This window comes from Taudactylus pleione, unplaced genomic scaffold, assembly GCF_031769625.1.
Source record: "Taudactylus pleione unplaced genomic scaffold, aTauple2 ptg003426l, whole genome shotgun sequence".
NCBI lineage: Eukaryota > Metazoa > Chordata > Amphibia > Anura > Myobatrachidae > Taudactylus > Taudactylus pleione.
This window is the reverse complement of record NW_028287777.1, coordinates 14,024-40,231: the sequence shown is the minus strand read 5'-3', so window position 1 is coordinate 40,231 and position 26,208 is coordinate 14,024. Positions and strand designations below refer to the sequence as shown.

General features: G+C 36.6%; 1 non-coding gene across 1 annotated transcript; it reads right to left on the bottom strand.

Moving 5' to 3' along the window:
* Positions 1 to 12,129: 12,129 nt before the first annotated feature.
* Positions 12,130 to 12,216, bottom strand: TRNASTOP-UCA (transfer RNA opal suppressor (anticodon UCA)). The gene has a single exon. It is a non-coding gene; the product is annotated as a tRNA-Sec (tRNA).
* Positions 12,217 to 26,208: the final 13,992 nt, after the last annotated feature.

Sequence of the window (26,208 nt, the reverse complement as noted above, 5' to 3'; positions counted from 1 at the left end):
CCATTGTCCTGAATGTCACTGTATATGTATTATGTCGCTGTACTCTATACTCTGATGTATATATACCATGTACCAATGTCCTGTACGTCACTGTATATGTACTATGTCGCTGTACTCTATACTCTGATGTATATATACCATGTACCATTGTCCTATATGTCACTGTATATGTACTATGTCGCTGTACTCTATACTCCGATGTATATATACCATTGTCCTGTATGTCACTGTATATGTACTATGTAGCTGTACTCTATACTCCGATGTATATACACCATGTACCATTGTCCTGTATGTCACTGTATATGTACTATGTCGCTGTACTCTATACTCTGATGTATATACACCATGTACCATTGTCCTGTATGTCACTGTATATGTACTATGTCGCTGTACTCTATACTCTGATGTATATATACCATGTACCATTGTCCTGTATGTCACTGTATACGTACTATGTCGCTGTACTCTATACTCTGATGTATATATACCATGTACCAATGTCCTGTATGTCACTGTATATGTACTATGTCGCTGTACTCTATACTCTGATGTATATATACCATGTACCATTGTCCTGTATGTCACTGTATATGTACTATGTCGCTGTACTCTATACTCTGATGTATATATACCATGTACGAATGTCCTGTATGTCACTGTATATGTACTATGTCGCTGTACTCTATACTATGATGTATATACACCATGTACCAATGTCCTGTATGTCACTGTATATGTACTATGTCGCTGTACTATACACTCTGATGTATATATACCATGTACCATTGTCCTGTACGTCACTGTATATGTACTATGTCGCTGTACTCTATACTCTGATGTATATATACCATGTACCAATGTCCTGTATGTCACTGTATATGTACTATGTCGCTGTACTCTATACTCTGATGTATATATACCATGTACCATTGACCTGTATGTCACTGCATATGTACTATGTCGCTGTACTCTATACTCTGATGTATATATACCATTGTCCTGTACGTCACTGTATATGTACTATGTCGCTGTACTCTATACTCTGATGTATATATACCATTGTCCTGTACGTCACTGTATATGTACTATGTCGCTGTACTCTATACTCTGATGTATATATACCATGTACCATTGTCCTGTATGTCACTGCATATGTAATATGTCGCTGTACTCTATACTCTGATGTATATATACCATGTACCATTGTCCTGTATGTCACTGTATATGTACTATGTCGCTGTACTCTATACTCTGATGTATATATACCATGTACCAATGTCCTGTATGTCACTGTATACGTACTATGTCGCTGTACTCTATACTCTGATGTATATATACCATGTTCCTGTATGTCACTGTATATGTACTATGTCGCTGTACTCTATACTCTGATGTATATATACCATGTACCAATGTCCTGTATGTCACTGTATATGTACTATGTCGCTGTACTCTATACTCTGATGTATATATACCATGTACCAATGTCCTGTATGTCACTGTATATGTACTATGTCGCTGTACTCTATACTATGATGTATATACACCATGTACCAATGTCCTGTATGTCACTGTATATGTACTATGTCGCTGTACTATACACTCTGATGTATATATACTATGTACCATTGTCCTGTACGTCACTGTATATGTACTATGTCGCTGTACTCTATACTCTGATGTATATATACCATGTACCAATGTCCTGTATGTCACTGTATATGTACTATGTCGCTGTACTCTATACTCTGATGTATATATACCATGTACCATTGTCCTGTATGTCACTGTATATGTACTATGTCGCTGTACTCTATACTCTGATGTATATATACCATGTACCATTGTCCTGTATGTCACTGTATATGTACTATGTCGCTGTACTCTATACTCTGATGTATATATACCATGTTCCTGTATGTCACTGTATATGTACTATGTCGCTGTACTCTATACTCTGATGTATATATACCATGTACCAATGTCCTGTATGTCACTGTATATGTACTATGTCGCTGTACTCTATACTCTGATGTATATATACCATGTACCATTGTCCAGTATGTCACTGTATATGTACTATGTCGCTGTACTCTATACTCTGATGTATATATACCATGTACCAATGTCCTGTATGTCACTGTATATGTACTATGTCGCTGTACTCTATACTCTGATGTATATATACCATGTACCATTGTCCTGTATATGTACTATGTCGCTGTACTCTATACTCTGATGTATATACACCATGTACCATTGTCCTGTATGTCACTGTATATGTACTATGTCGCTGTACTCTATACTCTGATGTATATATACCATGTACCATTGTCCTGTATGTCACTGTATACGTACTATGTCACTGTACTCTATACTCTGATGTATATATACCATGTACCAATGTCCTGTATGTCACTGTATATGTACTATGTCGCTGTACTCTATACTCTGATGTATATACACCATGTACCATTGTCCTGTATGTCACTGTATATGTACTATGTCGCTGTACTCTATACTATGATGTATATACACCATGTACCAATGTCCTGTATGTCACTGTATATGTACTATGTCGCTGTACTCTACACTCTGATGTATATATACCATGTACCATTGTCCTGTATGTCACTGTATATGTACTATGTCGCTGTACTCTATACTCTGATGTATATACACCATGTACCATTGTCCTGTACGTCACTGTATATGTACTATGTCGCTGTACTCTATACTCTGATGTATATACACCATGTACCATTGTCCTGTACGTCACTGTATATGTACTATGTCGCTGTACTCTATACTCTGATGTATATACACCATGTACCATTGTCCTGTACGTCACTGTATATGTACTATGTCGCTGTACTCTATACTCTGATGTATATACACCATGTACCATTGTCCTGTACGTCACTGTATATGTACTATGTCGCTGTACTCTATACTCTGATGTATATATACCATGTACCAATGTCCTGTATGTCACTGTATATGTACTATGTCGCTGTACTCTATACTCTGATGTATATATACCATGTACCATTGTCCAGTATGTCACTGTATATGTACTATGTCGCTGTACTCTATACTCTGATGTATATATACCATGTACCAATGTCCTGTATGTCACTGTATATGTACTATGTCGCTGTACTATACACTCTGATGTATATATACCATGTACCATTGTCCTGTATGTCACTGTATATGTACTATGTCGCTGTACTCTACACTCTGATGTATATATACCATGTACCATTGTCCTGTACGTCACTGTATATGTACTATGTCGCTGTACTCTACACTATGATGTATATATACCATGTACCAATGTCCTGTACGTCACTGTATACGTACTATGTCGCTGTACTCTACACTCTGATGTATATATACCATGTACCATTGTCCTGTACGTCACTGTATACGTACTATGTCGCTGTACTCTACACTCTGATGTATATACACCATGTACCAATGTCCTGTACGTCACTGTATACGTACTATGACGCTGTACTCTATACTCTGATGTATATACACCATGTACCAATGTCCTGTATGTCACTGTATATGTACTATGTCGCTGTACTCTATACTCTGATGTATATACACCATGTACCAATGTCCTGTATGTCACTGTATATGTACTATGTCGCTGTACTCTATACTCTGATGTATATATACCATGTACCAATGTCCTGTATGTCACTGTATATGTACTATGTCGCTGTACTCTATACTCTGATGTATATATACCATGTACCAATGTCCTGTATGTCACTGTATATGTACTATGTCGCTGTACTATACACTCTGATGTATATATACCATGTACCAATGTCCTGTATGTCACTGTATATGTACTATGTCGCTGTACTCTATACTATGATGTATATACACCATGTACCAATGTCCTGTATGTCACTGTATATGTACTATGTCGCTGTACTCTATACTCTGATGTATATATACCATGTACCATTGTCCTGTATGTCACTGTATATGTACTATGTCGCTGTACTCTATACTCCGATGTATATACACCATGTACCAATGTCCTGTATGTCACTGTATATGTACTATGTCGCTGTACTCTATACTATGATGTATATACACCATGTACCAATGTCCTGTATGTCACTGTATATGTACTATGTCGCTGTACTCTACACTCTGATGTATATACACCATGTACCAATGTCCTGTATGTCACTGTATATGTACTATGTCGCTGTACTCTATACTATGATGTATATACACCATGTACCAATGTCCTGTATGTCACTGTATATGTACTATGTCGCTGTACTCTATACTATGATGTATATACACCATGTACCAATGTCCTGTATGTCACTGTATATGTACTATGTCGCTGTACTCTACACTCTGATGTATATACACCATGTACCAATGTCCTGTATGTCACTGTATATGTACTATTTCGCTGTACTCTATACTCTGATGTATATATACCATGTACCATTGTCCTGTATGTCACTGTATATGTACTATGTCGCTGTACTCTATACTCCGATGTATATACACCATGTACCAATGTCCTGTATGTCACTGTATATGTACTATGTCGCTGTACTCTACACTCTGATGTATATATAACATGTACCATTGTCCTGTATGTCACTGTATATGTACTATGTCGCTGTACTCTATACTCTGATGTATATACACCATGTACCATTGTCCTGTACGTCACTGTATATGTACTATGTCGCTGTACTCTATACTCTGATGTATATACACCATGTACCAATGTCCTGTATGTCACCGTATATGTACTATGTCGCTGTACTCTACACTCTGATGTATATATAACATGTACCAATGTCCTGTATGTCACTGTATACGTACTATGTCGCTGTACTCTACACTCTGATGTATATATACCATGTACCAATGTCCTGTATGTCACTGTATACGTACTATGTCGCTGTACTCTATACTCTGATGTATATACACCATGTACCATTGTCCTGTATGTCACTGTATACGTACTATGTCGCTGTACTCTATACTCTGATGTATATACACCATGTACCATTGTCCTGTATGTCACTGTATACGTACTATGTCGCTGTACTCTATACTCTGATGTATATACACCATGTACCAATGTCCTGTATGTCACTGTATATGTACTATGTCGCTGTACTCTATACTCTGATGTATATACACCATGTACCATTGTCCTGTATGTCACTGTATATGTACTATGTCGTTGTACTCTATACTCTGATGTATATATACCATGTACCATTGTCCTGTATGTCACTGTATACGTACTATGTCGCTGTACTCTATACTCTGATGTATATATACCATGTACCAATGTCCTGTATGTCACTGTATATGTACTATGTCGCTGTACTCTATACTCTGATGTATATATACCATGTACCATTGACCTGTATGTCACTGCATATGTACTATGTCGCTGTACTCTATACTCTGATGTATATATACCATTGTCCTGTACGTCACTGTATATGTACTATGTCGCTGTACTCTATACTCTGATGTATATATACCATTGTCCTGTACGTCACTGTATATGTACTATGTCGCTGTACTCTATACTCTGATGTATATATACCATGTACCATTGTCCTGTATGTCACTGCATATGTACTATGTCGCTGTACTCTATACTCTGATGTATATATACCATGTACCATTGTCCTGTATGTCACTGTATATGTACTATGTCGCTGTACTCTATACTCTGATGTATATATACCATGTACCAATGTCCTGTATGTCACTGTATACGTACTATGTCGCTGTACTCTATACTCTGATGTATATATACCATGTTCCTGTATGTCACTGTATATGTACTATGTCGCTGTACTCTATACTCTGATGTATATATACCATGTACCAATGTCCTGTATGTCACTGTATATGTACTATGTCGCTGTACTCTATACTCTGATGTATATATACCATGTACCAATGTCCTGTATGTCACTGTATATGTACTATGTCGCTGTACTCTATACTATGATGTATATACACCATGTACCAATGTCCTGTATGTCACTGTATATGTACTATGTCGCTGTACTATACACTCTGATGTATATATACTATGTACCATTGTCCTGTACGTCACTGTATATGTACTATGTCGCTGTACTCTATACTCTGATGTATATATACCATGTACCAATGTCCTGTATGTCACTGTATATGTACTATGTCGCTGTACTCTATACTCTGATGTATATATACCATGTACCATTGTCCTGTATGTCACTGTATATGTACTATGTCGCTGTACTCTATACTCTGATGTATATATACCATGTACCATTGTCCTGTATGTCACTGTATATGTACTATGTCGCTGTACTCTATACTCTGATGTATATATACCATGTTCCTGTATGTCACTGTATATGTACTATGTCGCTGTACTCTATACTCTGATGTATATATACCATGTACCAATGTCCTGTATGTCACTGTATATGTACTATGTCGCTGTACTCTATACTCTGATGTATATATACCATGTACCATTGTCCAGTATGTCACTGTATATGTACTATGTCGCTGTACTCTATACTCTGATGTATATATACCATGTACCAATGTCCTGTATGTCACTGTATATGTACTATGTCGCTGTACTCTATACTCTGATGTATATATACCATGTACCATTGTCCTGTATATGTACTATGTCGCTGTACTCTATACTCTGATGTATATACACCATGTACCATTGTCCTGTATGTCACTGTATATGTACTATGTCGCTGTACTCTATACTCTGATGTATATATACCATGTACCATTGTCCTGTATGTCACTGTATACGTACTATGTCGCTGTACTCTATACTCTGATGTATATATACCATGTACCAATGTCCTGTATGTCACTGTATATGTACTATGTCGCTGTACTCTACACTCTGATGTATATACACCATGTACCAATGTCCTGTATGTCACTGTATATGTACTATGTCGCTGTACTCTATACTATGATGTATATACACCATGTACCAATGTCCTGTATGTCACTGTATATGTACTATGTCGCTGTACTCTACACTCTGATGTATATACACCATGTACCAATGTCCTGTATGTCACTGTATATGTACTATTTCGCTGTACTCTATACTCTGATGTATATATACCATGTACCATTGTCCTGTATGTCACTGTATATGTACTATGTCGCTGTACTCTATACTCCGATGTATATACACCATGTACCAATGTCCTGTATGTCACTGTATATGTACTATGTCGCTGTACTCTACACTCTGATGTATATATAACATGTACCATTGTCCTGTATGTCACTGTATATGTACTATGTCGCTGTACTCTATACTCTGATGTATATACACCATGTACCATTGTCCTGTACGTCACTGTATATGTACTATGTCGCTGTACTCTATACTCTGATGTATATACACCATGTACCAATGTCCTGTATGTCACTGTATATGTACTATGTCGCTGTACTCTACACTCTGATGTATATATAACATGTACCAATGTCCTGTATGTCACTGTATACGTACTATGTCGCTGTACTCTACACTCTGATGTATATATACCATGTACCAATGTCCTGTATGTCACTGTATACGTACTATGTCGCTGTACTCTATACTCTGATGTATATACACCATGTACCATTGTCCTGTATGTCACTGTATACGTACTATGTCGCTGTACTCTATACTCTGATGTATATACACCATGTACCATTGTCCTGTATGTCACTGTATACGTACTATGTCGCTGTACTCTATACTCTGATGTATATACACCATGTACCAATGTCCTGTATGTCACTGTATATGTACTATGTCGCTGTACTCTATACTCTGATGTATATACACCATGTACCATTGTCCTGTACGTCACTGTATATGTACTATGTCGCTGTACTCTATACTCTGATGTATATATACCATGTACCATTGTCCTGTATGTCACTGTATATGTACTATGTCGCTGTACTCTATACTCTGATGTATATATACCATGTACCATTGTCCTGTATGTCACTGTATACGTACTATGTTGCTGTACTCTATACTCTGATGTATATATACCATGTACCAATGTCCTGTATGTCACTGTATATGTACTATGACGCTGTACTCTATACTCTGATGTATATACACCATGTACCAATGTCCTGTATGTCACTGTATATGTACTATGTCGCTGTACTCTATACTCTGATGTATATATACCATGTACCAATGTCCTGTATGTCACTGTATATGTACTATGTCGCTGTACTCTATACTCTGATGTATATATACCATGTACCAATGTCCTGTATGTCACTGTATATGTACTATGTCGCTGTACTATACACTCTGATGTATATATACCATGTACCAATGTCCTGTATGTCACTGTATATGTACTATGTCGCTGTACTCTATACTCTGATGTATATACACCATGTACCAATGTCCTGTATGTCACTGTATATGTACTATGTCGCTGTACTCTATACTATGATGTATATACACCATGTACCAATGTCCTGTATGTCACTTGTATATGTACTATGTCGCTGTACTCTACACTCTGATGTATATACACCATGTACCATTGTCCTGTATGTCACTGTATATGTACTATGTCGCTGTACTCTATACTCTGATGTATATATACCATGTACCAATGTCCTGTATGTCACTGTATATGTACTATGTCGCTGTACTCTATACTCTGATGTATATACACCATGTACCAATGTCCTGTATGTCACTGTATATGTACTATGTCGCTGTACTCTATACTCTGATGTATATATACCATGTACCATTGTCCTGTATGTCACTGTATATGTACTATGTCGCTGTACTCTATACTCCGATGTATATACACCATGTACCAATGTCCTGTATGTCACTGTATATGTACTATGTCGCTGTACTCTATACTATGATGTATATACACCATGTACCAATGTCCTGTATGTCACTGTATATGTACTATGTCGCTGTACTCTACACTCTGATGTATATACACCATGTACCAATGTCCTGTATGTCACTGTATATGTACTATGTCGCTGTACTCTATACTCTGATGTATATATACCATGTACCATTGTCCTGTATGTCACTGTATATGTACTATGTCGCTGTACTCTATACTCCGATGTATATACACCATGTACCAATGTCCTGTATGTCACTGTATATGTACTATGTCGCTGTACTCTACACTCTGATGTATATATAACATGTACCATTGTCCTGTATGTCACTGTATATGTACTATGTCGCTGTACTCTATACTCTGATGTATATACACCATGTACCATTGTCCTGTACGTCACTGTATATGTACTATGTCGCTGTACTCTATACTCTGATGTATATACAACATGTACCAATGTCCTGTATGTCACTGTATATGTACTATGTCGCTGTACTCTATACTCTGATGTATATATACCATGTACCAATGTCCTGTATGTCACTGTATATGTACTATGTCGCTGTACTCTACACTCTGATGTATATATACCATGTACCAATGTCCTGTATGTCACTGTATACGTACTATGTCGCTGTACTCTATACTCTGATGTATATACACCATGTACCATTGTCCTGTATGTCACTGTATATGTACTATGTCGCTGTACTCTATACTCTGATGTATATATACCATGTACCATTGTCCTGTATATGTACTATGTCGCTGTACTCTATACTCTGATGTATATACACCATGTACCAATGTCCTGTATGTCACTGTATATGTACTATGTCGCTGTACTCTATACTCTGATGTATATATACCATGTACCATTGTCCTGTATGTCACTGTATATGTACTATGTCGCTGTACTCTATACTCCGATGTATATACACCATGTACCAATGTCCTGTATGTCACTGTATATGTACTATGTCGCTGTACTCTATACTCTGATGTATATATACCATGTACCAATGTCCTGTATGTCACTGTATACGTACTATGTCGCTGTACTCTATACTCTGATGTATATACACCATGTACCATTGTCCTGTATGTCACTGTATATGTACTATGTCGCTGTACTCTATACTCTGATGTATATATACCATGTACCATTGTCCTGTATATGTACTATGTCGCTGTACTCTATACTCTGATGTATATACACCATGTACCAATGTCCTGTATGTCACTGTATATGTACTATGTCGCTGTACTCTATACTCTGATGTATATATACCATGTACCATTGTCCTGTATGTCACTGTATATGTACTATGTCGCTGTACTCTATACTCCGATGTATATATACCATGTACCAATGTCCTGTATGTCACTGTATATGTACTATGTCGCTGTACTCTATACTCTGATGTATATATACCATGTACCAATGTCCTGTATGTCACTGTATACGTACTATGTTGCTGTACTCTATACTCTGATGTATATACACCATGTACCATTGTCCTGTATGTCACTGTATATGTACTATGTCGCTGTACTCTATACTCTGATGTATATATACCATGTACCATTGTCCTGTATATGTACTATGTCGCTGTACTCTATACTCTGATGTATATACACCATGTACCAATGTCCTGTATGTCACTGTATATGTACTATGTCGCTGTACTCTACACTCTGATGTATATATACCATGTACCATTGTCCTGTATATGTACTATGTCGCTGTACTCTATACTCTGATGTATATACACCATGTACCAATGTCCTGTATGTCACTGTATATGTACTATGTCGCTGTACTCTATACTCTGATGTATATATACCATGTACCATTGTCCTGTATGTCACTGTATATGTACTATGTCGCTGTACTCTATACTCCGATGTATATACACCATGTACCAATGTCCTGTATGTCACTGTATATGTACTATGTCGCTGTACTCTATACTCTGATGTATATATACCATGTACCAATGTCCTGTATGTCACTGTATACGTACTATGTCGCTGTACTCTATACTCTGATGTATATACACCATGTACCATTGTCCTGTATGTCACTGTATATGTACTATGTCGCTGTACTCTATACTCTGATGTATATATACCATGTACCATTGTCCTGTATATGTACTATGTCGCTGTACTCTATACTCTGATGTATATACACCATGTACCAATGTCCTGTATGTCACTGTATATGTACTATGTCGCTGTACTCTATACTCTGATGTATATATACCATGTACCATTGTCCTGTATGTCACTGTATATGTACTATGTCGCTGTACTCTATACTCCGATGTATATATACCATGTACCAATGTCCTGTATGTCACTGTATATGTACTATGTCGCTGTACTCTATACTCTGATGTATATATACCATGTACCAATGTCCTGTATGTCACTGTATACGTACTATGTCGCTGTACTCTATACTCTGATGTATATACACCATGTACCATTGTCCTGTATGTCACTGTATATGTACTATGTCGCTGTACTCTATACTCTGATGTATATATACCATGTACCATTGTCCTGTATATGTACTATGTCGGCTGTACTCTATACTCTGATGTATATACACCATGTACCAATGTCCTGTATGTCACTGTATATGTACTATGTCGCTGTACTCTACACTCTGATGTATATATAACATGTACCAATGTCCTGTATGTCACTGTATATGTACTATGTCGCTGTACTCTATACTCTGATGTATATACACCATGTACCAATGTCCTGTATGTCACTGTATATGTACTATGTCGCTGTACTCTACACTCTGATGTATATATACCATGTACCATTGTCCTGTATATGTACTATGTCGCTGTACTCTATACTCTGATGTATATACACCATGTACCAATGTCCTGTATGTCACTGTATATGTACTATGTCGCTGTACTCTATACTCTGATGTATATACAACATGTACCAATGTCCTGTATGTCACTGTATATGTACTATGTCGCTGTACTCTATACTCTGATGTATATATACCATGTACCAATGTCCTGTATGTCACTGTATATGTACTATGTCAGGCGCTGCGGAACCCTTGTGGCGCCATATAAACAAAGGATAATATAATAATGTTCCCCCCAGCATTCCCTGCGGCCGCCCGGAGGGTGGAATTGAACCACTCTGTCTCTAGACAGCTACAGGTTTGAAGCCTGCACCCCAGACCACTGAGGATCATCCGGGCACTGAGCGTTGTCTCCCCAGCTGCTATATATGCTCCTCATACTGATCGCATCTACACTCAGGGAGACGGTGCTGCTACTGCGCGGTGCACTATGGGACAGGCTGCTCTGGCTATTCCCGCCCTCTGAGCGAGCACTCAAACTCAGGTCACACTCAGAGCACAGGCGGCTGCAGGCAGAGAGGCCGCAATGCATGCTGGCCCGGCGGGTGGTGTGAGTCACTCAGAGCCGGGAGACGCAGGGATAGCGGGGGGAGGGGGAGGAGGGAGCCGCCTAATAATAGCAGCAGCCAGTGCTGGGCAATATATATCTGTGCGGCTGCCTGACGTCTCTATACTGACTGATAGAGTGCTAGCTCCTGCGTCCAGTCTCTGCTGATGGCATCAGGAATGTGCTGTCACCCGTAGCAACCGCTCACGTGATGTAGCGCCTCCCCAGCTATCACTACAGCACGTGTGTGTGTATACCATGGTATTACTTACTACTGTGCTACCATGCCTGCTGCCAGCTACTAATCATACACTGTGATGTGCTATAATATACTGTACTATATATACTATACTGTCATCATACACTGTGCTGTGCTATAATATACTGTACTATATACTATACTGTCATCATACACTGTGCTATACTATAATATACTGTACTATATACTATACTGTCATCATACACTGTGCTATACTATAATATACTGTACTATATACTATACTGTCATCATACACTGTTATGCTATAATATACTGTACTATATACTATACTGCCATCATACACTGTGCTATGCTATAATATACTGTACTATATACTATACTGTCATCATACACTGTGCTATACTATAATATACTGTACTATATACTATACTGTCATCATACACTGTTATGCTATAATATACTGTACTATATACTATACTGCCATCATACACTGTGCTATGCTATAATATACTGTACTATATGCTATACTGTCATCATACACTGTGCTGTGCTATAATATACTGTACTATATACTATACTGTCATCATACACTGTGCTGTGCTATAATATACTGTACTATATACTATACTGTCATCATACACTGTGCTGTGCTATAATATACTGTACTATATACTATACTGTCATCATACACTGTGCTGTGCTATAATATACTGTACTATATACTATACTGTCATCATACACTGTGCTGTGCTATAATATACTATACTGTCATCATACACTGTGCTGTGCTATAATATACTGTACTATATACTATACTGTCATCATACACTGTGCTGTGCTATAATATACTGTACTATATACTATACTGTCATCATACACTGTGCTGTGCTATAATATACTGTACTATATACTATACTGTCATCATACACTGTGCTGTGCTATAATATACTGTCATCATACACTGTGCTGTGCTATAATATACTGTACTATATACTATACTGTCATCATACACTGTGCTGTGCTATAATATACTGTACTATATACTATACTGTCATCATACACTGTGCTGTGCTATAATATACTGTACTATATACTATACTGTCATACACTGCTATGCTATAATATACTGTACTATATACTATACTGTCATACACTGCTATGCTATAATATACTGTACTATATACTATACTGTCATCATACACTGTGCTATACTATAATATACTGTACTATATACTATACTGTCATCATACACTGTGCTGTGCTATAATATACTGTACTATATACTATACTGTCATACACTGCTATGCTATAATATACTGTACTATATACTATACTGTCATACACTGCTATGCTATAATATACTGTACTATATACTATACTGTCATCATACACTGTGCTGTGCTATAATATACTGTACTATATACTATACTGTCATCATACACTGTGCTATACTATAATATACTGTACTATATACTATACTGTCATCATACACTGTGCTATGCTATAATATACTGTACTATATACTATACTGTCATCATACACTGTGCTATACTATAATATACTGTACTATATACTATACTGTCATCATACACTGTGCTGTGCTATAATATACTATACTGTCATCATACACTGTGCTGTGCTATAATATACTGTACTATATACTATACTGTCATCATACACTGTGCTGTGCTATAATATACTATTCTATATACTATACTGTCATCATACACTGTGCTGTGCTATAATATACTGTACTATATACTATACTGTCATCATACACTGTGCTGTGCTATAATATACTATACTATATACTATACTGTCATCATACACTGTGCTGTGCTATAATATACTGTACTATATACTATACTGTCATCATACACTGTGCTGTGCTATAATATACTGTATTATATACTACACTGTCATCATACACTTTGCTGTGCTATAATATACTATACTGTCATCATACACTGTGCTGTGCTATAATATACTGTACTATATACTATACTGTCATCATACACTGTGCTGTGCTATAATATACTGTACTATATACTATACTGTCATCATACACTGTGCTGTGCTATATATACTGTCATCATACACTGTGCTGTGCTATAATATACTGTCATCATACACTGTGCTGTGCTATAATATACTGTACTATATACTATACTGTCATCATACACTGTGCTGTGCTATATATACTGTCATCATACACTGTGCTGTGCTATAATATACTGTACTATATACTATACTGTCATCATACACTGTGTTATGCTATAATATACTGTACTATATACTATACTGTCATCATACACTGTGCTATAATATACTGTACTATATATACTATACTGTCATCATACACTGTGCTATACTATAATACACTGTACTATATACTATACTGTCATCATACACTGTGCTGTGCTATAATATACTGTACTATATACTATACTGTCATCATACACTGTGCTGTGCTATAATATACTGTACTATATACTATACTGTCATCATACACTGTGCTGTGCTATAATATACTTTACTATATACTATACTGTCATCATACACTGTGCTGTGCTATATATACTGTACTATATACTATACTGTCATCATACACTGTGCTGTACTATAATCTACTGTACTATATATACTATACTGCCATCATACACTGTGCTATAATATAATATACTGTACTATATACTATACTGTCATCATACACTGTGCTGTGCTATAATATACTATACTGTCATCATACACTGTGCTGTGCTATAATATACTATACTATATACTATACTGTCATCATACACTGTGCTGTGCTATAATATACTATATACTATACTGTCATCATACACTGTGCTGTGCTATAATATACTGTACTATATACTATACTGTCATCATACACTGTGCTGTGCTATAATATACTATACTGTCATCATACACTGTGCTATGCTATAATATACTGTACTATATACTATACTGTCATCATACACTGCTGTGCTATAATATACTATACTGTCATCATACACTGTGCTGTGCTATAATATACTGTACTATATACTATACTGTCATCATACACTGTGTTATGCTATAATATACTGTACTATATACTATACTGTAATCATACACTGTGCTATACTATAATATACTGTACTATATATACTATACTGTCATCATACACTGTGTTATGCTATAATATACTGTACTATATTCTACACTGTCATCATACACTGTGCTGTGCTATAATATACTGTGCTATATATACTGCACTGTCATCATACACTGTGATGTGCTATAATATACTGTACTATATACTATACTGTCTTCATACACTGTGCTGTGCTATAATATACTGTACTTTATACTATACTGTCATCATACACTGTGCTGTGCTATAATATACTGTACTATATACTATACTGTCATCATACACTGTGCTGTGCTATAATATACTATACTGTCATCATACACTGTGCTGTGCTATAATATACTGTACTATATACTATACTGTCATCATACACTGTGTTATGCTATAATATACTATACTGTATACTATACTGTCATCATACACTGTGCTGTGCTATATACTATACTGTCATCATACACTGTGCTGTGCTATAATATACTGTACTATATACTATACTGTCATCATACACTGTGCTGTGCTATAATATACTGTACTATATACTATACTGTCATCATACACTGTGCTGTGCTATAATATACTATACTGTCATCATACACTGTACTATATACTATACTGTCATCATACTGTGCTATGCTATAATATACTGTGCTATATACTATACTGTCATCATACACTGTGCTATGCTATAATATACTGTACTATATACTATACTGTCATCATACACTGTGCTGTGCTATAATATACTATACTGTCATCATACACTGTACTATATACTATACTGTCATCATACTGTGCTATGCTATAATATACTGTGCTATATACTATACTGTCATCATACACTGTGCTATGCTATAATATACTGTACTATACACTATACTGTCATCATACACTGTGCTGTGCTATAATATACTGTACTATATACTGTACTGTCATCATACACTGTGCTGTGCTATAATATACTGTACTGTATATACTATACTGTCATCATACACTGTGCTATGCTATAATATACTGTACTATATACTATACTGTCATCATACACTGTGCTGTGCTATAATATACTGTACTATATACTATACTGTCATCATACACTGTGCTGTGCTATAATATACTATACTGTCATCATACACTGTGCTGTGCTATAATATACTGTACTATATACTATACTGTCATCATACACTGTGCTGTGCTATAATATACTGTACTATATATACTATACTGCCATCATAAACTGTGCTATGCTATAATATACTGTACTATATACTATACTGTCATCACACACTGTGCTATGCTATAATATACTGTACTATATACTATACCGTCATCACACACTGTGCTATGCTATAATATACTGTACTGTATATACTATACTGTTATCATACTCTGTGCTATGCTATAATATACTGTACTATATACTATACTGTCATCATACACTGTGCTGTGCTATAATATACTATACTATACTGTCATCATACACTGTGCTGTGCTATAATATACTGTACTGTATATACTATACTGTCATCATACACTGCTATGCTTTCATATACTGTACTATATATACTATACTGCCATCATAAACTGTGCTATGCTATAATATACTGTACTATATACTATACTGTCATCACACACTGTGCTATGCTATAATATACTGTACTATATACTATACTGTCATCATACACTGTGCTATGCTATATACTATACTGTAATCATACACTGTGCTGTGCTATAATATACTGTACTATATACTATACTGTCATCATACACTGTGCTGTGCTATAATATACTGTACTATATACTATACTGTCATCATACATTGCTATGCTATAATATACTGTACTATATATACTATACTGTCATCATACACTGGGTTATGCTATAATATACTGTACTATATATACTATACTGTCATCATACACTGTGCTGTGCTATAATATACTGTACTATATACTACACTGTCATCATACACTGTGCTGTGCTATAATATACTGTGCTATATATATTGTACTGTCATCATACACTGTGCTGTGCTATAATATACTGTACTATATATACTATACTGCCATCATAAACTGTGCTGTGCTATAATATACTGTACTATATACTGTACTGTCATCATACACTGTGCTATGCTATAATATACTGTACTATATACTATACTGTCATCACACACTGTGCTATGCTATAATATACTGTACTATATACTATACCGTCATCACACACTGTGCTATGCTATAATATACTGTACTATATACTATACTGTCATCATACACTGTGCTATGCTATAATATACTGTACTATATACTATACTGTCATCATACACTGTGCTGTGCTATAATATACTGTACTATATATACTATACTGTCATCATACACTGTGCTGTGCTATAATATACTGTACTATATACGACACTGTCATCATACACTGTGCTATGCTATAATATACTGTCCTATATACTATACTGTCATCATACACTGCTGTGCTATAATATACTGTACTATATATACTATACTGTCATCATACACTGCTGTGCTATAATATACTGTACTATATACTATACTGTCATCATACATTGCTATGCTATAATATACTGTACTATATATACTATACTGTCATCATACACTGGGTTATGCTATAATATACTGTACTATATATACTATACTGTCATCATACACTGTGCTGTGCTATAATATACTGTACTATATACTACACTGTCATCATACACTGTCCTGTGCTATAATATACTGTGCTATATATATTGTACTGTCATCATACACTGTGCTGTGCTATAATATACTGTACTATATATACTATACTGCCATCATAAACTGTGCTATGCTATAATATACTGTACTATATACTATACTGTCATCACACACTGTGCTATGCTATAATATACTGTACTATATACTATACCGTCATCACACACTGTGCTATGCTATAATATACTGTACTGTATATACTATACTATTATCATACTCTGTGCTATGCTATAATATACTGTACTATATACTATACTGTCATCATACACTGTGCTGTGCTATAATATACTATACTATACTGTCATCATACACTGTGCTGTGCTATAATATACTGTACTGTATATACTATACTGTCATCATACACTGCTATGCTTTCATATACTGTACTATATATACTATACTGCCATCATAAACTGTGCTATGCTATAATATACTGTACTATATACTATACTGTCATCACACACTGTGCTATGCTATAATATACTGTACTATATACTATACCGTCATCACACACTGTGCTATGCTATAATATACTGTACTGTATATACTATACTGTTATCATACTCTGTGCTATGCTATAATATACTGTACTATATATACTATACTGTCATCATAAACTGTGCTATGCTATAATATACTGTACTATATACTATACTGTCATCATACACTGTGCTGTGCTATAATATACTATACTGTCATCATACACTGTGCTGTGCTATAATATACTGTACTATATACTATACTGTCATCATACCCTGTGCTGTGCTATAATATACTATACTGTCATCATACACTGTGCTGTGCTATAATATACTGTACTATATACTATACTGTCATCATACACTGTGCTGTGCTATAATATACTGTACTATATACTATACTGTCATCATACACTGTGTTATGCTATAATATACTATACTATATACTATACTGTCATCATACACTGTGCTATGCTATAATATACTGTACTATATACTATACTGTCATCATACACTGTGCTGTGCTATATATACTGTACTATATACTATACTGTCATCATACACTGTGCTGTGCTATAATATACTGTACTATATATACTATACTGTCATCATAAACTGTGCTGTGCTATAATATACTGTACTATATACTGTACTGTCATCATACACTGCTATGCTATAATATACTGTACTATATACTATACTGTCATCATACACTGTGCTATATAATATACTGTCATCATACACTGTGCTGTGCTATAATATACTGTACTATATACTATACTGTCATCATACACTGTGCTATGCTATAATATACTGTACTATATATACTATACTGCCATCATACACTGTGCTATACTATAATATACTGTACTATATATACTATACTGTCATCATAAACTGTGCTGTGCTATAATATACTGTACTATATACTGTACTGTCATCATACACTGCTATGCTATAATATACTGTACTATATACTATACTGTCATCATACACTGTGCTATATAATATACTGTCATCATACACTGTGCTGTGCTATAATATACTGTACTATATACTATACTGTCATCATACACTGTGCTATGCTATAATATACTGTACTATATATACTATACTGCCATCATACACTGTGCTATGCTTTCATATACTGTACTATATACTACACTGTCATCATACACTGTGCTGTGCTATAATATACTGTACTATATACTGTACTGTCATCATACACTGCTATGCTATAATATACTGTACTATATACTATACTGTCATCATACACTGTGCTATATAATATACTGTCATCATACACTGTGCTGTGCTATAATATACTGTACTATATACTATACTGTCATCATACACTGTGCTATGCTATAATATACTGTACTATATATACTATACTGCCATCATACACTGTGCTATGCTATAATATACTGTACTATATATTATACTGTCATCATACACTGTGCTATGCTATAATATATTGTACAATATACTATACTGTCATCATACACTGTGCTATGCTATAATATACTGTACTATATACTATACTGTCATCATACACTGTGCTATGCTATAATATACTGTACTATATATACTATACTGCCATCATACACTGTGCTATGCTTTCATATACTGTACTATATACTACACTGTCATCATACACTGTGCTGTGCTATAATATACTGTACTATATACTGTACTGTCATCATACACTGCTATGCTATAATATACTGTACTATATACTATACTGTCATCATACACTGTGCTATATAATATACTGTCATCATACACTGTGCTGTGCTATAATATACTGTACTATATACTATACTGTCATCATACACTGTGCTATGCTATAATATACTGTACTATATATACTATACTGCCATCATACACTGTGCTGTGCTATAATATACTGTACTATATATACTATACTGCCATCATAAACTGTGCTATGCTATAATATACTGTACTATATACTATACTGTCATCACACACTGTGCTATGCTATAATATACTGTACTATATACTATACCGTCATCACACACTGTGCTATGCTATAATATACTGTACTGTATATACTATACTATTATCATACTCTGTGCTATGCTATAATATACTGTACTATATACTATACTGTCATCATACACTGTGCTGTGCTATAATATACTATACTATACTGTCATCATACACTGTGCTGTGCTATAATATACTGTACTGTATATACTATACTGTCATCATACACTGCTATGCTTTCATATACTGTACTATATATACTATACTGCCATCATAAACTGTGCTATGCTATAATATACTGTACTATATACTATACTGTCATCACACACTGTGCTATGCTATAATATACTGTACTATATACTATACCGTCATCACACACTGTGCTATGCTATAATATACTGTACTGTATATACTATACTGTTATCATACTCTGTGCTATGCTATAATATACTGTACTATATATACTATACTGTCATCATAAACTGTGCTATGCTATAATATACTGTACTATATACTATACTGTCATCATACACTGTGCTGTGCTATAATATACTATACTGTCATCATACACTGTGCTGTGCTATAATATACTGTACTATATACTATACTGTCATCATACCCTGTGCTGTGCTATAATATACTATACTGTCATCATACACTGTGCTGTGCTATAATATACTGTACTATATACTATACTGTCATCATACACTGTGCTGTGCTATAATATACTGTACTATATACTATACTGTCATCATACACTGTGTTATGCTATAATATACTATACTATATACTATACTGTCATCATACACTGTGCTATGCTATAATATACTGTACTATATACTATACTGTCATCATACACTGTGCTGTGCTATATATACTGTACTATATACTATACTGTCATCATACACTGTGCTGTGCTATAATATACTGTACTATATATACTATACTGTCATCATAAACTGTGCTGTGCTATAATATACTGTACTATATACTGTACTGTCATCATACACTGCTATGCTATAATATACTGTACTATATACTATACTGTCATCATACACTGTGCTATATAATATACTGTCATCATACACTGTGCTGTGCTATAATATACTGTACTATATACTATACTGTCATCATACACTGTGCTATGCTATAATATACTGTACTATATATACTATACTGCCATCATACACTGTGCTATACTATAATATACTGTACTATATATACTATACTGTCATCATAAACTGTGCTGTGCTATAATATACTGTACTATATACTGTACTGTCATCATACACTGCTATGCTATAATATACTGTACTATATACTATACTGTCATCATACACTGTGCTATATAATATACTGTCATCATACACTGTGCTGTGCTATAATATACTGTACTATATACTATACTGTCATCATACACTGTGCTATGCTATAATATACTGTACTATATATACTATACTGCCATCATACACTGTGCTATGCTTTCATATACTGTACTATATACTACACTGTCATCATACACTGTGCTGTGCTATAATATACTGTACTATATACTGTACTGTCATCATACACTGCTATGCTATAATATACTGTACTATATACTATACTGTCATCATACACTGTGCTATATAATATACTGTCATCATACACTGTGCTGTGCTATAATATACTGTACTATATACTATACTGTCATCATACACTGTGCTATGCTATAATATACTGTACTATATATACTATACTGCCATCATACACTGTGCTATGCTATAATATACTGTACTATATATTATACTGTCATCATACACTGTGCTATGCTATAATATATTGTACAATATACTATACTGTCATCATACACTGTGCTATGCTATAATATACTGTACTATATACTATACTGTCATCATACACTGTGCTATGCTATAATATACTGTACTATATATACTATACTGCCATCATACACTGTGCTATGCTTTCATATACTGTACTATATACTACACTGTCATCATACACTGTGCTGTGCTATAATATACTGTACTATATACTGTACTGTCATCATACACTGCTATGCTATAATATACTGTACTATATACTATACTGTCATCATACACTGTGCTATATAATATACTGTCATCATACACTGTGCTGTGCTATAATATACTGTACTATATACTATACTGTCATCATACACTGTGCTATGCTATAATATACTGTACTATATATACTATACTGCCATCATACACTGTGCTATGCTATAATATACTGTACTATATATTATACTGTCATCATACACTGTGCTATGCTATAATATATTGTACAATATACTATACAGGTTGAGTCTTCCATATCCAAATATTCCGAAATACGGAATATTCCGAAATCCGGAATTGTTTTGGCTTGACTGAAATAATGAAACTTTTGATTTTTGATGGTTCAACGTACACAAACTTTGTCTAAGGCACAAATTATTAAAAATATTCTATAAAATTACCTTCAGGATGTGTGTAAAAAGTATATATGAAACATAAATGAATTTCATTTCTGTACACAAACTTTCCTTGAGCCACAAAATTATTGAAAATATTGTATAAAATTACCTGCAGGTTTTCTATATAAAGTGTATATAACACATAAATGCATTCTGTGTGTATGTTTAGGTCCTATTCCCAAGATATTTCATTAAGCTATGCAAATATTCCAAAATACGGAATATTCCGTTATCCAAAATACCCCTGGTCCCAAGCATTTTGGATATGGGAGACTCAACCTGTATTATCATCATACACTGTGCTGTGCTATAATATACTGTACTATATACTATACTGTCATCATACACTGTGCTGTGCTATAATATACTGTACTATATACTATACTGTCATACACTGTGCTGTGCTATAATATACTGTACTATATGCTATACTGTCATCATACACTGTGCTGTGCTATAATATACTGTACTATATACTATACTGTCATCATACACTGTGCTGTGCTATAATATACTGTACTATATACTATACTGTCATACACTGCTATGCTATAATATACTGTACTATATACTATACTATAATAGTATATTATAATGACCCTGGCCCCACATTACGGGTGAGGCCGCTACTGACCCCTCACCATATAATGTTTCACACCTCACTTCTCCCATAAATAGTAAGATCCAGCTCTGCCGTTTCCACATCTTTATTCTGCATTGTTATAATAATGTTTAATGACTGTGGCACAGGTACTTCCTCATATGAGTCCCCTCAGCTCCCCATGTGCCACAGTCATTAGTGTCCCCTCAGCTCCCCATGTGTGTGTCAGTCATTAGTGTCCCCCTCATCTCTCCATCTGGGTTGATTGAAACAAGAAACAATATTATAGCAGTTACCTTCTCTAATAAGATATTATTGTGTTTAGAGAAGGTAACAGCCCGGCCTGAGGAGATGTCACTTTGATGATCACTGTCCTGAGTAAACATTAAGAACATTGATCTCACTTGTGTTTTGTTTCAGACTTTCACAGAAATATGGCAGTATGCTGTCATAGTAATAAGAAAAAAACCCTTTTATCAGCTCATTGTGACTGCAGACCCCATATAATACAATATTTCTCCATATGATCTGAGACGCAGCGCAGAAGAGGGTCCGAACTGAGCACTAAGTGACATTATTATTAGGATGATAAGTGTTACATGTCATTCTCTAATCCCTCCTGCCACTGTCACCAGGGCTGTGACAATCCTGCATCACTGCCCCCCAGGTCACCACATCTCACAGCAGGAGTCCAGATTGCGGGGGGAAAGGGTCAAGGTGGCCACGACATGGTCTGAACGCCTGGGAGTAGGGGTCTAGGGTTGGGACAGCTGATGACAAGGGTTCAGGTGAGGACACGGTATGGGGTAGATCCAATTGGCTGCAAAGTTTTGCCCACAAAAAATGACGCAGACCTTGCAACCAATTTGGGATTACCCGCTGGTGCGAGATTTTTGGTAAACCCGCTCGCAACTGGATTTGCACCTATAGGTTCACAATGTCGACCATGCAGATTTTAGGGTTAGGCTATGATGAGGGTTACTTTTAGGCAGAACCAAGCAACAGGGGTCCAGGTGCAGACCACGCTCCGCCAGTTGAGTACTCTGCTGCACGTACCGCCCCCATCGCCCATAGGAAATATTTAGGATTGTTTCAGCCTTAATCAAGTGTTCACAGTATGAAGATAATTCATCTACAAATCAAACTGATCCTTCCCTCACCCCTCCGCGTCCTCTCCCCTCACCCCTCCGCGTCCTCTCCCCTCACCCCTCCGCATCCTCTCCCCTCCGCGTCCTCTCCCCTCACCCCTCCGCGTCCTCTCACCCCTCCGCGCCCTCACCCCTCCGCGTCCTCTCCCCTCACCCCTCCGCGTCCTCTCCCCTCACCCCTCCGCGTCCTCTCCCCTCACCCCTCCGCGTCCTCTCCCCTCCGCGTCCTCCCCTCACCCCTACGTGTCCTTTCCTCTAACCCCTCCGTGTCCTCTCCCCTCTGCGTCCTCTCCCCTCCGTGTCCTCTCCCCTCACCCCTCCGCGTCCTCTCCCCTCACCCCTCCGCTTCCTCACCCCTCCGCGTCCTCTCCCCTCACCCCTCCGCGTCCTCTCCCCTCACCCCTCCGCGTCCTCTCCCCTCACCCCTCCGCGTCCTCACCCCTCCGCGTCCTCTCCCCTCCGCGTCCTCTCCCCTCACCCCTCCACGTCCTCTCCCCTCCGCGTCCTCCCCTCACCCCTCCGTGTCCTTTCCTCTAACCCCTCCACGTCCTCTCCCCTCCGCGTCCTCTCCCCTCACCCCTCCGCGTCCTCTCCCCTCCGCGTCCTCTCCCCTCCGCGTCCTCTCCCCTCCGCGTCCTTTCCTCTAACCCCTCCGCGTCCTCTCACCCCTCCGCGTCCTCTCCCCTCACCCCTCCGTGTCCTTTCCTCTAACCCCTCCGCGTCCTCTCCCCTCACCCCTCCGCGTCCTCACCCCTCCGCGTCCTCTCCCCTCACCCCTCCACGTCCTCTCCCCTCCGCGTCCTCCCCTCACCCCTCCGTGTCCTTTCCTCTAACCCCTCCGCGTCCTCTCACCCCTCCGCGTCCTCTCCCCTCACCCCTCCGTGTCCTTTCCTCTAACCCCTCCGCGTCCTCTCCCCTCCGTGTCCTCTCCCCTCACCCCTCCGCTTCC